Below are 14,139 nucleotides of genomic sequence, written 5' to 3' on the forward strand. Positions count from 1 at the left end.
CATATCAATGATCAAATTTGATTTCATATTTGCTCACTGATATGGGACAATATTTCCATTACGCTCATATAAAAGCGGATATAAAAGCTAGGAAGTAAGATTAATTACAGGAAATATTTCGACCTTTCTTTCATAGCAAGACGTGAATAGCGTGTTCAATTATGATGTGTGAAAGAGGTTGTTCTATATCCAGAGTATGAACTTTGTTGAAACAAATATTGCAGAAAATACCTTTACGACTATCACAAAGTGAGACCTGAAACAATTTGTAAACCCCTTAAATTATTACATGTTTAACCAATTTTATACATTATTGTCATCTTTTGTTTTTTTCTCTCATAAATAGTTGTGAAATATGAAATAATTTCAGAACATATGTTTAACTATATGAATGCCTTATATCCCATCGGAGTAAGCGCTTTTTGCAAATAATGAGACTTCATTTGTATCTTACATCAGGGTTTACATCAGGGTTTAGGATAGGTTAAATCTATTCTACCAGGCTGCCATATGTAAAAGAATAACCATCGGAATAGGATACAATGTTATATCGAAACACTTTCCCTGTGGTCAAACAATGTACATTTTAACATGAGAGCATATTGAAGTATCGATAAGGAAAATCTTTTTGATCTTCATGAAGGCCTTTTTTAATATCTTTGGCACAATTGTCAGTTCAGTAAGCGCTCGTAATTTATTTAATAATCTAAGAGATAAAGTAATAGCACGGATATTTTTTGTGGACATTTATTTGAAGCCTAAGTTGAAAAGTGAAATTAATTTGTTTAGTAAAAGTTATCTTTTTAAAATTCTCAAAATATGTTATTCAAAGGTGTAATTCAATTTTAAATACAGTCGACTCTCGTTATCTCGAAGTCTTCGGGACCGTCAAAAAAATATCGAGATAACGAAATGTGGAGATAAACGTATGTGGGTGTGAACATGTCAAAAACTAATTTTTACAGAAGACATGCGCATACCTTATAAGTCAAATAAGTACGATGTTTCATAATCTTGTGTCAATCCTTATGATAAAAAATAACAATTTGTTACATAATTTAACGGATGTTTACCAGCGGAAATACAGCATTTAGGTGCTATGTGATTAACACATAGTGAGGTTTACTCAGTTATACACCACTAAAACAAAAACGTTGTTTTCTAACTTTATTTATTTATTTATTTATTTAGTACTTTAACATTGCATAATAACACATATAAATTACATGAACACATTTCATAGCAATCATTTTGTGAGAGTAATAGCACATTTATAAAAGCACACAATTTATGAATAGTTAGCACGTTTATTTAATTTACCGATTATTCGATAACAAGTTTACAAACTGATATCACTTGCAGTAAAGTTTATTATAATGATAGCACACAGTATTAAACACATTTTAATCACTTTTCAAAATACAGTGTTCGTATGTTTTATACATAACGGAAAATTCACTCATTTTCGACATAAGTCAATCAACACGCTAATTAGATAAACAATACTTTCAAAACACCTTGACTTGTTACAAACATATCATCATTAATTATTATGACACTCGCTTTGAGCGATAACCGTCCGCTTTGTGTTTTTCACACCTCTGCGGGAGGGCGCAGACGAACAATTATTTGTCGAGATAAACAAAGGATTATAGTGTGAAAATAACTATTGGGACTGAAATATCACATCGAGATACTGAAAAAATCGAAATAAAAATATCGAGATAAAGAAATATATTCAATATAGATAAAGAAGGGGAAAAAACGGGACTTTCAGAATTTGATCGAGATAACGAAATATCGAGAAAAGCGATGTCGAGATAACGATAGTTGACTGTATTTGTTCAATAACTAGCCAACAAACATTATGTGCGGTAATTTTTTGAAAATATAACAAACAAGATCAACAAGGAAATGCAATGAACGCACCCCCCCCCCCCCAGCAACAAAAAACATTGGCAAGGAGCCCAGACGGACCCTAAACAAAAACAGGACAGAGCACAAGGCAGAGCACGGACAGGCCAACAACAAAACGATCAACAACCTGCAACCGAAAAGGAAGCCAAAGAAAAAAAACTAAATAATTTAACAACAGGAAACAACCTGCTACCTACAAGGAACCTAACGAAAATAAACAAATGACCGAAAACCGGCCAAAGAAGAATTACATTTTGATTAATTAATAAGCTTCTAAACAAAGTTTACACATGATTCTACCCGAAAGTCTTACATCTCTCACGGCCCCGTCCGACAACTATCTGCGCATGCGCAGTACGTAAAGTCTTACGTTCCTCATGGATCTGACAAAATTCACGCCACACCGGTAACATCCGCGCTTCATTTAACCGGCAGCGCTCTATTGGTCATACTATTTATCCCAAAAGCATTCCGGTGAATAGGTATATTAAATATGAGACAAGTTTAATTTTGATTTAAAATAAGTTATACAGTTCCTTATTTAACAATTTTATCATTCCTCAGATATCAAACTACGTTTAAACGATTGCAATTAACATACAGGTTTGTTTATTTAATGATTTACTTTTTTTTTTATAATATTTCCGGTACAGTAAATATCGTACTGATTCTCGACGCGTAAGCGGGATGATATTTTTATTGCTACACACTAATCTTTTTGTGACTTGTTTTATTACCATGAACAAATTCTGAAATAATCTAAAATTTCAACTTACTGTAACAAAACCGAAAAGGCATTCAATAAAATATGACATTGTACTTCTTATTGTTCTTACTGGTGAACTTGAGAAGTTACTTGTTTTCTTTGATTACTTGTTGATGTCTGCAGTTAATATAATTAAACAGACAATGGGCTGAGTTGCATTAGACAAATTATGATTTTTCAATATTGTATTCTGATGTATACATTCATTATTCAAAGATTGTTTTAGATGCGAAAATCAATATATCAGGGTATAAACAAATACTTTTTCACTTTCTGACAATTTCAAGTTTAATCAAGACATCAATGGCGGCAATTTAGACAATGTATCAGGTAACCAGATTGTTTCTGTTAAGAAGTACTTTTATCACTTGTTCGTCAATATGAAATGCGAACTATAATTTTTTTTTTAGACAAATGTTAGGAAATGCAATAGCTTAATAATTTAATCGAACAAATGGGTCACACGCTGAAACATTCGATGAGCTATTTTGTTGATCAGATTATTCAAATTGACAGACACGTATAACTCGGAAACGAGTAGCTAATTGAATATTAACACACGATTTATATTTGTTGAGCACAGAAAAAACGACCAGTATCCCAAATAACGATCACAAGTTGTATCTAATTCATGGAACAAGGAATAGATGAACTATGTAAGTCCGTTTCCTACATTTACAATATTGACGTATTTTTTATCCTCGATCAAATAGTTCTGATCTGTTGTGTTGTTTGTATTTGTAATAAAACTTTATTGTGTGTATGTTTATAAGGAAAATGACTCAAATAACGAATGGGACATTTATTTATGGTTGTGTCCTCGAGAGGGTATACTGTAACTTCTCTGTTTAAATGATGACAAACTTTTTTAAAGGAATAACAAGGATTATATCTGTAGTTTGCACAATGGGAAAATAAATCTGTCTGTTTTCATTGTTGATCGATAATTTAGGGGTAGACAATGATTCTCATGGAACCAATGATACGACGTTAAGTCTTTTATTATTATTATATTATTATTATTATTATTATCATTATTATTTATGTTAAAAGTCATGTTTCAGAATTCTTCTTTGCAATAGATATAATGAATATATGTAGGAGTTTGGAGGTAATATTTATCAGGTATGTGTTCAAAACGTTTTCCTTACCATTCTTATGATATGTTAAAATATTATTACTCATTTTAAAGTAAGTGTACTAAAACTTCCCTCCGATAAATGTATTTCACTTGATTATCATTTGTACTACTAAAGTATATATAAGAATGCGTGTAAAGTGTGTTGTCACGTCATTCTAACATACTTAAGTATATATAAGAATGCGTGTAAAGTGTGTTGTCACGTCATTCTAAGTTACTAAAGTATATATAAGAATGCGTGTTAAGTGTGTTGTCATGCTTTCTAAGTTACTTAAGTATATATAAGAATGTGTGTAAAGTGTGTTGTCAGGCATTCTAAGTTACTAAAGTATATTTAAGAATGCGTGTAAAGTATGTTGTTACGTCATTCTAAGTTACTTAAGTATATATAAGAATGCGTGTAAAGTGTGTTGTCACGTCATTCTAAGTTACTTAAGTATATATAAGAATGCGTGTAAAGTGTGTTGTCACGTCATTCTAAGTTACTTAAGTATATATAAGAATGTGTGTAAAGTGTGTTGTCACGTCATTCTAAGCGCTCTTTTTGTTACCTACATGTACCAACATGTACAAAACAAACCTGACACTTTCTTGGTCAAAATATAAGAGAGTTTATTACAAGAAGGACAATTGTGTGTCTATTGTTTATGCGAATTGCCAACTGATACTGATGCATACATAAAGAAGACAAATAATTCTGATATAGAGTTCATAGATATTCTTCAGTTTGGAACGAATATGTTTTGTTAGGAAATGAAGAAGAATGTCTGCAGACTTGTCGGTAAAGAGAAATAAGTCATGTGTTACAGATAAACGATCTAAATAATCTTACCAATAAAAAATTCAAATAACAAAAACACGATTCTGATTTACGTTATGCGTTATCAGTATCTTACATTCAAGGTGTGAATATGGCAAAAAGAGCGAATATATAAAGCATGATACAACTTTCCTTATATCACTTACTTTTCATGTATCATCTGCTGTTTATTAACGGTTTTAGGACAGTACATCAATACAATTCGTCATTTCCTAATTTGGAAGTTTTTTTAATTTAAAAGTTAATCGTCTTGTATGGTGGCTGATTTGTGCCATTCTTTTTTTCGCCCCGCGACCCCGTGAAGCGGAAAGGGGTTAATTAACAAGTTAAAATTGCGGCACCCGGAGCAAAAACACGCTAATTAGCTTCATCTACACTTCTGCATTAAAATATATATCCCTTTAATTGTTTCTGATATTCATATCCATGTTTAAATGGAAAGCGTTCAAACACTTTTGTGCCTTTTTATCACAATTATAACAGAATTATTGAAAACACGGATTGTGCGAATGATGTGGAATTTTGCTCACAAATTTTTGTTCTAAACCTACCTGAAATGGAAGATTGATTTTGAAAATGAAATCTTCTACTAAAATTGTGCAACAAACTCAGTTGAGTTGAGTTTAATAGTATTACAAACTGATTATTTTTCTGTATTGTCTGAAAGATAATAACAATTACCGAAACTGTTCATTTACAATTATGACGTTCTTTAAATGAGACCTGATATACTACAATATCTGGAAGTGATCCCGGAAAAAGTGATGAAGTTATTGAATTGTTAGAGCCTTGGTATATGAATCAATAATGATAATAAGTAGGTGTCTGTAGAAATTGAACAGTACAACGCAATATTCTCGATTTCGTTTTCATAAAAAACCAGTTACAAGGATCAATGAATCTATACCTTATGCTTACATTTTAGAACATCGCTTGCTTGCAAATTCTAATCAATGCTTTTAATTCCAACTCACTCACCTTTTCCTTAAGAAATGGTTAAAATATCACCACAAACATTACAGACATTATGCTATAAATCACTCGAACCATCAATCGCCTCAATTGTCTCATTAATTAATTCATTAATTTAGTCAATTTCGACGTTTTGCTTGTCAGTTGATAGCGTGAAAACGAACACGAAATGGGTTGCATTCCACTTGTCCTAGAAATCTAACAAAGTACAAGCATCTATAAAGGTACTGATCAAGATGCATCTTATGATATTATATGAAGCAGTTGTAATAATGTTCGTGTGGGGGACTAGTTATATAGCTTCAATTCCCCCGTGTTTGGCTTTGTTTATTTTCCCTATTTTATTGTCGCATCTGTATTATTTGTGCCGCGTGCTTTTCAATTGTTTTTGACGTCTTGTTTGTGATATACAATACCCATGGTATTTAGTTCAGGTTATAGTTTTCTCGTTTAGGCACACGCATTCTTTTACTTGGGCTGTGTATAAATTTAAAATTTCACCAGTTGAACAATAGACTCAATCAAACCGAGCCTGCAACATTTTCATTATTGACGGTTCTTTTGGGATTCTGTTTGTTTTTCTTTTCTTTTCAATTACTTCAACATATTTTCAATAACTTCCTATTCAATTTCGAAAAAAAATCTTTAAACTTATTTGCGAATTCAAAAAAATTTCTAACACATCTTGCATAGAAATGAGGAAGAACATATTATGCGTTTGACAAAATTAATATAAGATTAGAAACTTAGCTCAATTTCGTTTAAATTTCTTATAAAAAGGCTAACAATTAGTAATTCGTGGTCACGACATAGTATATCGTGCGCACGAGATAAAAAAAACAACACAGACACACATGTCACTTCTGTGCCACCGTAAGTATCTTTGCATATTGTGAATTTGATTTATTTAGTTAAATAAAAACTAACGTATGCGTACTAAAGGTAATTAAAAAACCCACAGATATCAAATTTTAAAAAGATAAGAAAGTGTTACAAGTGATACATCTTTAACAGCATTTCATTGTGACAATCTCTTACAACAATCATATATAGTTAATACAGGAGTATAATTTCATATTTAATATTGTTTGTTTAACGTTTCTACATTAATTCTAAAATCATACTATGAAGTTTCATAACGAACCTATTCTTATACTTGTTTTCAATTTATCAAACATCTCCTTCAAAACAATGTGGCAAGTAATTTGTAAGGCCAAAATCTTTCAGTTAAGTTGCAATTATACCGGATTCCGATTTGATACTTTTTGTTTTGGTATTTTCTTTGTTTTAATCCATCTGTAACGAGCTATTTATCAAATATGAAATAAATGAAATATAGCTTATAAGCAAATGTGTAAGCTATCAAGTACATACACGTGATTAATTGTATCTTAGATAATTTTCTTCGAAAGAAGATGAAATAATGATGTATATTTTTATTTTCTATTAACACCTAAAATATACTTGCATGGTACGTGGTTATAATTAAGAATAAGGAAAAAGGTTATCTTATTGCTAAAGTTCTACATTTGTAGTATAATAGTATGGAAAAGGTTAATTTATAGCTATGGTTATACCTTTATAGCAAAATATATTATAATAACATGTGTTTGAATATAGGAACACATTGTAAGCTTCAAAATAAATCACGGATATACGTAGCTGAATAATTATAATTGATAATTACGTAATAAATGTATCATTGATTGAATTAAGTTATAACGAATACCATACTTTCATATCTTACTTTGCCGTTGTTGAGGGTATGCATGGTACATAAATGTCAACAATCTGTAGTCAAAGGTCAAAGTATTCAGTTGTGTCTATTGAAGCAATTTTGAATTCTTATGTTCTTTATTATCATGCTTGAAGAATTCATATTTACTTATAAAATGTATAATTCAATAAATATCGTCTCCCATAACATGATGACATTTGTGGTTATATCATAAGGTGATGGAAATGTGTGATACAATTTATGACTGTCATTCATTTAATTTAACACAATGTTCTAACTTGGGATATCAAAAGTGATTCAAACATTAGAATAAAGTATGTGAAGACAGTACGCATCATTATTTTTTTATATCCAATTTTTCTGTTTAATCTCCTTGGAAAAAAATGAGAATATTCAAGTTTATTTATTTTTAAAGTTTTGAATGTTTACCTGGAAATATCTGAAAATCTAATGCTAATGTTATGTTTCCCTACTTATTCTTTCAAGAGGTATGACATACTTATTCACAGAAAATATTGAATCGGTACATTAAAGTAATTTACATCATGCGTTGCTGACACATAATCAACTACCACTTTGAACTGTTCGTAATGTATAGTGGAAAAGATTATAATGTAAAAATCACTGCTTTCACCGTCATTTCTCTGCGAAAATGAAATAAATCAAAGCACGTTCCCAGTTTGCTGGTCCAGTGAACAAAAAACTCTACATTGATGCCTTTGTTTTCTTGTTGCTGTCAGATAAGATTAACGTTTGAAATAGAAGATAATGTTTATGTGGTGCTGTATTGATTACACATGAGACTTGGGAGAAAAATGTCCCTATCGAATATTATATAATATTGTATAATACGAAAGTCACAAATGACAAACGGTCACAAATGACAAACGGCCATCGGACGGCGACTATTAAAAAATCGTTATATCGGCCGATGTGTGTCCAGCCACAGAGACAATCGGACGGCAGCAGCTGACAATTTTGGTCATCGGGCGGACGCGGTCGAGTTTTAAGTACTACATAAAAACCTGAAGGCGTCCGGGGGATAATTTTTGGGGTGAGTGGAGTTATATTCCTTTATCATTAGAAAAATGTTATCTGGCGGCAATCGCCGTGTCGCTCGGCCTTGTTCGGTTCATACTATTTGCTTCATTCCCTTCTTCACTATAACATAGGCGAAGTCTATTGTTTAGTCTAAATTATACAGTAAATTTACTGTCAGGTACGTACATATAATACCAGAACTGTTGAAATAAAAAAAACATGCATTGCAAGTAGATCGCATTTGTTGAAATTGCCAATTATTTAATAGATACATTTTGATTTGAAAACGAATTGTAAACGTAAACGGTTATGGGGCATAATTTGTTATTTATGTCAATTGTTTGCTACATAAACGAAAGCATAAAAATATAACAAAGCGTTGCTACGGTTTTGCTAGTGGTACAGATAAAAGATATTTCATCACGTTTTTCATACAGAAAATGTTGAAACAATCGGGTTATTTGCATATTTTTAGAGAATAGAAATATGTTTAAAGTCTCAACATATATATATCTCAAAATGTCTAAGTAGAAACAATATCCAATCAAACGGGAATCAATACGCTGTACCAGACTAGTGTTCTAAACTACAGGGACCATCGTCTGTTTCCGTGTCAAAAAATTCAAAGCGTTATGTACGGTTGGAGAGATTTTTTGTCTTAAATGATGTTAAACTAAATATATTAGTTTTCCATTTTGTCATTTGTTTGCTAGGAAAATGTAATAAGTGACATTGGTTTTTATTGGCAATTGAAAAATAATTTGGTTGAAATATACAAATGTATTCTTTTGCATACATAAGCAGAACATTCCTATTTGTTTAAGTAAGTCTTTTTAGCTCTTGTGTAACCATCGTGAATAGAAAACAAAAATTGAAAACATGTGAGGATATTTCAAAATTCAAAATGTTACAAGTACATATTGAAAGTTGAATTTTGTTTAAGCTGGTGCTAGGGGCCGTGGACGGTAGCTTGCAATTACCACTATCGTACATTTACAGGCTCAATCAAACTAGCCCTGCAATATTTGCAATATTTCATCAAAACAATTATCAGGTTTTATTATTAATTCCTTTTGTTGACATTCAAACGGAATAAATGTATCAAAAGTTCTCGTCTGAAAACAACAACAAATAATGAGAATGAACATGCGGCCCAAACCGTATTTCGTAGGACCCAGTTTGTCTAGAAATAAAGTATAAAACTAAGATACTTTTTAAATCTTTTGAAACAGTCAATTCTTTTTGGAATAAAACATTAAAATATCAATTTCTGCACTACTGTATATGTTCTCATATTAAATTTTTAATCAATCCGCTTAAACGTTTCAGTAAATATCGCATGATTATTCCAGAGTGTAAAATGTTGGGGTTTTAGTTGCTGCAAATCTTACATCTCAGAATCCTTTAAGCAACATCATGAATCATGTCGTAAAAATTATATTCTCAATTTGCAGAGAAATATTCTTTCAGAATTCTTATTGTTGTCATATCAATGATCAAATTTGATTTCATATTTGCTCACTGATATGGAACAATATTTCCATTACGCTCATATAAAAGCGGATATAAACGCTAGGAAGTAAGATTAATTACAGGAAATATTTCGACCTTTCCTCATAGCAAGTCGTGAGTAGCGTGTTCAATTATGATGTGTGAAAGAGATTGTTCTATATCCAGAGTGTGAACCTATCGAAATTGAAACAAATATTGCAAAAAAATACCTTTACGACTATGACGAAGTGAGACCTAAAACATTATGTAGACCCCTTAAATTATTACATGTATAACTTTTTGCATACATTATTTCAACTGGTTTTTTTTCTTTTATAAAAAGTAATGCTTTTGAAATATATCTAACAATATGAAAGCCTTTTATCCAATACGAAACAGGAAACGGAGTAAGTACTTTTTGGGGTTGTAAATAATGAGACTTAATTTGTACATAACATCAGTGTTTAGAGGATAGGTTAAATCTAGCCTACTAGGCTGCCATATGTAAATGAATAAGCATCGGAATAGGCTAAAATGTTATATCGAAACACTTTCCCTGTTGTCATACAATGTACACTTTAACATGAGAGCATATTTAAATATCAATAAAGGAAAATCGTTTTTCATTAAGGCCTTTTTTAATATATTTGGCACTATTGTCTGTTAAGTAAGCGAGTGTAATTGACGCAATAAACTAAGAGATAAAGTAATAGTGCGAGTATTTGCTGTGGACATTTATTTAAAGCCTAAGTTGAAAAGTGAAATTAATTATTATATTATTTTCAAATTCTCAAAATATTTTTTTCAAAGCTGTAATTCAATAACTAGCCAACAAACATTAAGTGCGGTTAATTTGTTAAAATATAACAAACAAGATCAACAAAGAACGCAACCCCCACACGACCGTGCAAAGAAAAACAGTGGCAAGGAGCCCAGGCAGACCCTAAACAAAAACAGGACAGGCCAACCACCAAAACGATCAACCACCTGCAACCGACAAGGAAGCCAAAGAAACAACTAAATAATTGAACAAAAGGAAACAACCTGCTTCCGACAAGAACCATAAAGAAAATAAACAAATGACCGAAAAACAGGCCCACGAAGAATTACATAAGCTTCGAAACAAAGTTTACACATGATTCTACCAGAAAGTCTTACATCTCTCACGGCCGCGTCCGACAAATATCTGCGCATGCGTATTACGTAAAGTCCTACGTTCCTCATATCTGACAAAATTCACGCCACACCGGTAACACCCGCGCTTCATTTAACCGGCAGCACTTTATTGGTTATACCATTTATCCCAAAAGCATTCCGAGGAAAAGGTATCTTAAATATGAGACATGTTTAATTTTGATTTAAAATAATTTATACAGTTTCTTATTTAACAATTTTATCATTCCTCAGATATCAAACTCCATTAAAACGATTGTAATTAACATGAAGGTTCGATTCGTTAATGATTTACTTTTTCTTTATAATATTGGCGGTACAGTAAATATCGTACTGATTCTCGACGCGTAAGCAGGATGATATTTTTATTGCTACACACAAATCTTTTTGTGACTTGTTTTATTACCCCGAACAAATTCTGAAATGACCTAAAATGTCAACTTACTGTAACAAAACCGAACAGGTATTCAATAAAAATCTGACATAGCACTTCTTATTGTTCTTTGTGATGAACTTTTCTTTCTTTGCGTTTTTTTAAATGTCTACCTTAACTATAATTAAACAGACAATGGGATGTGTTGCAATAGACAAATTATGACTTTGCACTATTGTAATCGGATGGATACATTCACAATTCAAAGTTTGCTTTAGTTGCGAATATCAATATATCAGGGTACTTTTTCATTTTCGGACAATTTCAAGTTTAATCAAGACAACAATGGCGGCAATTTCGTTTTTTCTAGAAAATGTATCAGGTAACCAGCTTGTTTCTGTTAAGGCGTTCTTTTATCACTTGTTCTTCAATATGAAATGCGAACGATAAAAACATTATTTAGACAAACGTTAGAAAATGCAATAGCTTAATAATTCAACAAAAAAATGGGTCACACGCTGAAAGATTCGATGAGCTATTCTCTTGATCAGATTATTCAAATTGACAGACACGTATACTTCGGAAATGAGTAGCTAATTCAATATTAACACATGATTTATATTAGTTGAGCATAGGAAAACAGAAGACCAAACAGTATCATGTTAAAATAACGATCACAAGATATATCTAATTCACGAAATACATGAACTATATTGAGTTCATTCCCTACAATTACAATATTAACGTTACATTTATCATTAATCTATTTTGTTGTTTGTATTTGTAATAAAACTTTATTGTGTGTATGTTTATAAGGAAAATGACTCAAATAACTAATGGGACACTTATACAAAGTTGTGTCCTCGGAGAGTATACTGTTACTTCTCTGTTTAAATGATGACAAACTCTTTTAAAGGGATAACAAAGATTATATCTTTTGTTTGCACAATGGGAAAATTAATCGGTCTGAGTTCATTGTTGATCATTTATTTAGGTAGACAATGATTCCCATGGAAACAATGATACGACATTAAATATTTTATTATAATTATGATTATTATGATTTCCGTTAAAATTATGTTGTTTTAGAATTCTTCTTTACAATAGATATAATGAATATATGTAGAAATTTGGTGGTAGTATTTATCGGATATTTGTTCAAAACGTTTTCCTTACCATTCTAATGATATGTATTATAACTCACTTTGAAGAAAGTGTACCCAAATCTCCGATAAATGTTCTTCACGGGCTTATCAATTGTACTACTAAAGTATATATAAGAATGTAAAGTGTGTTGTCACGTCAATCTAAGTTACTTAAGTATATATAAGAATGGGTGTAAAGTGTGTTGTCACGTCATTCTAAGTTACGAAAGTATATTTAAGAATGTGTGTAAAGTGTGTTGTCACGTCATTCTAAGTTACGAATGTATATTTAAGAATGTGTGTAAAGTGTGTTGTCACGTCATTCTAAGTTACTAAAGTATATATGAGAATGCGTGTAAAGTGGTTTGTCACGTCATTCTAAGTTACTTAAGTATATATAAGAATGCGTATTAAGTGTGTTGTCACGTCATTCTAAGTTACTTAAGTATATATATGAAGGTGTGTAAAGTTTGTTGTCACGTCATTCTAAGCGCTCTGTTTGTTACCTACATGTACCACTATGTACAAAACAAACTTGACACATTCTTTGTCAAAATATAAGAGAGTTTATTACAAGCAGGACAGCTGTGTGTCTGTTGTATATTTTGCGAAATGCCAACTGATACTTATTGCATACATAAAGAAAACAAACATGATATAAAGTTCATAAATTCTGTTTATTTTTTATATGTCTTAAAGAGCGATTTTTTTGTTTGGAAATGAAGAAAAATGTCTTGACTTGTCGATATAGAGAAATAAGCCATGTGTTATAGATAAACTTTCTTAATAATCTAACCAATAACAATTTCTATAATAACAATTACATGTTTCTGATTAACATTCAGTGTTATTATTACTTAACAGGCAAGGTATGAATATAGCAAAAAAGAACGATTTTGTAAAACATGACAACATTTTCCTTATACCACTAACTTTTCATGTACCATCTGCTGTTTATAAAGGATTTTAGGACAGTACATCGATGCAATCCGTCATTTTCAAATAAAAAACTTAAAATATCTGACAGATCAACCAAATTCTTTCAAAAAAGTCAAACTTGAGAAAAAGTCTGAAGATATTCAGAAAAGTAAAAATATTCAAGAATACAAGTAATAATTGTCATGTTATGTGCGATTAATGACTTAATGACAAATTTTGTAGTACTTATTACCATATTTATACTGTGTAACTAACACAACAATGGCTATTTTCCACATTCTGAGCTCTTTTACGTGGACCTAAAGTGGCAACAATATCATAGTTATTTCATGAAAAAAAAGTGACAATTAACATGAATCTGGAGGCATGTTGCTTTAAACATCCATGACACTATTAATATTCAAGCATTTTTAAACAATCACCGGACGAATCTACAACAAACCCAACGATATTATAGCATCTTTACTGGCAAGATTCCATACAGGCTTTTGAACAGTACAATAATCCCGTACTAACAGGGGTTATATGTCGTGCTTGTATGTTTTCATGTGGTGAAAAAAAATTTGTATAAGGATTTGATATGTTTGTATTTCATATTTAAAGATTGCGATTCAAAGGTTGTA

Source organism: Ruditapes philippinarum, unplaced genomic scaffold (assembly GCF_026571515.1).
Source record: "Ruditapes philippinarum isolate M1 unplaced genomic scaffold, ASM2657151v2 ctg4638_1_1_1_1, whole genome shotgun sequence".
Classification (NCBI taxonomy): domain Eukaryota; kingdom Metazoa; phylum Mollusca; class Bivalvia; order Venerida; family Veneridae; genus Ruditapes; species Ruditapes philippinarum.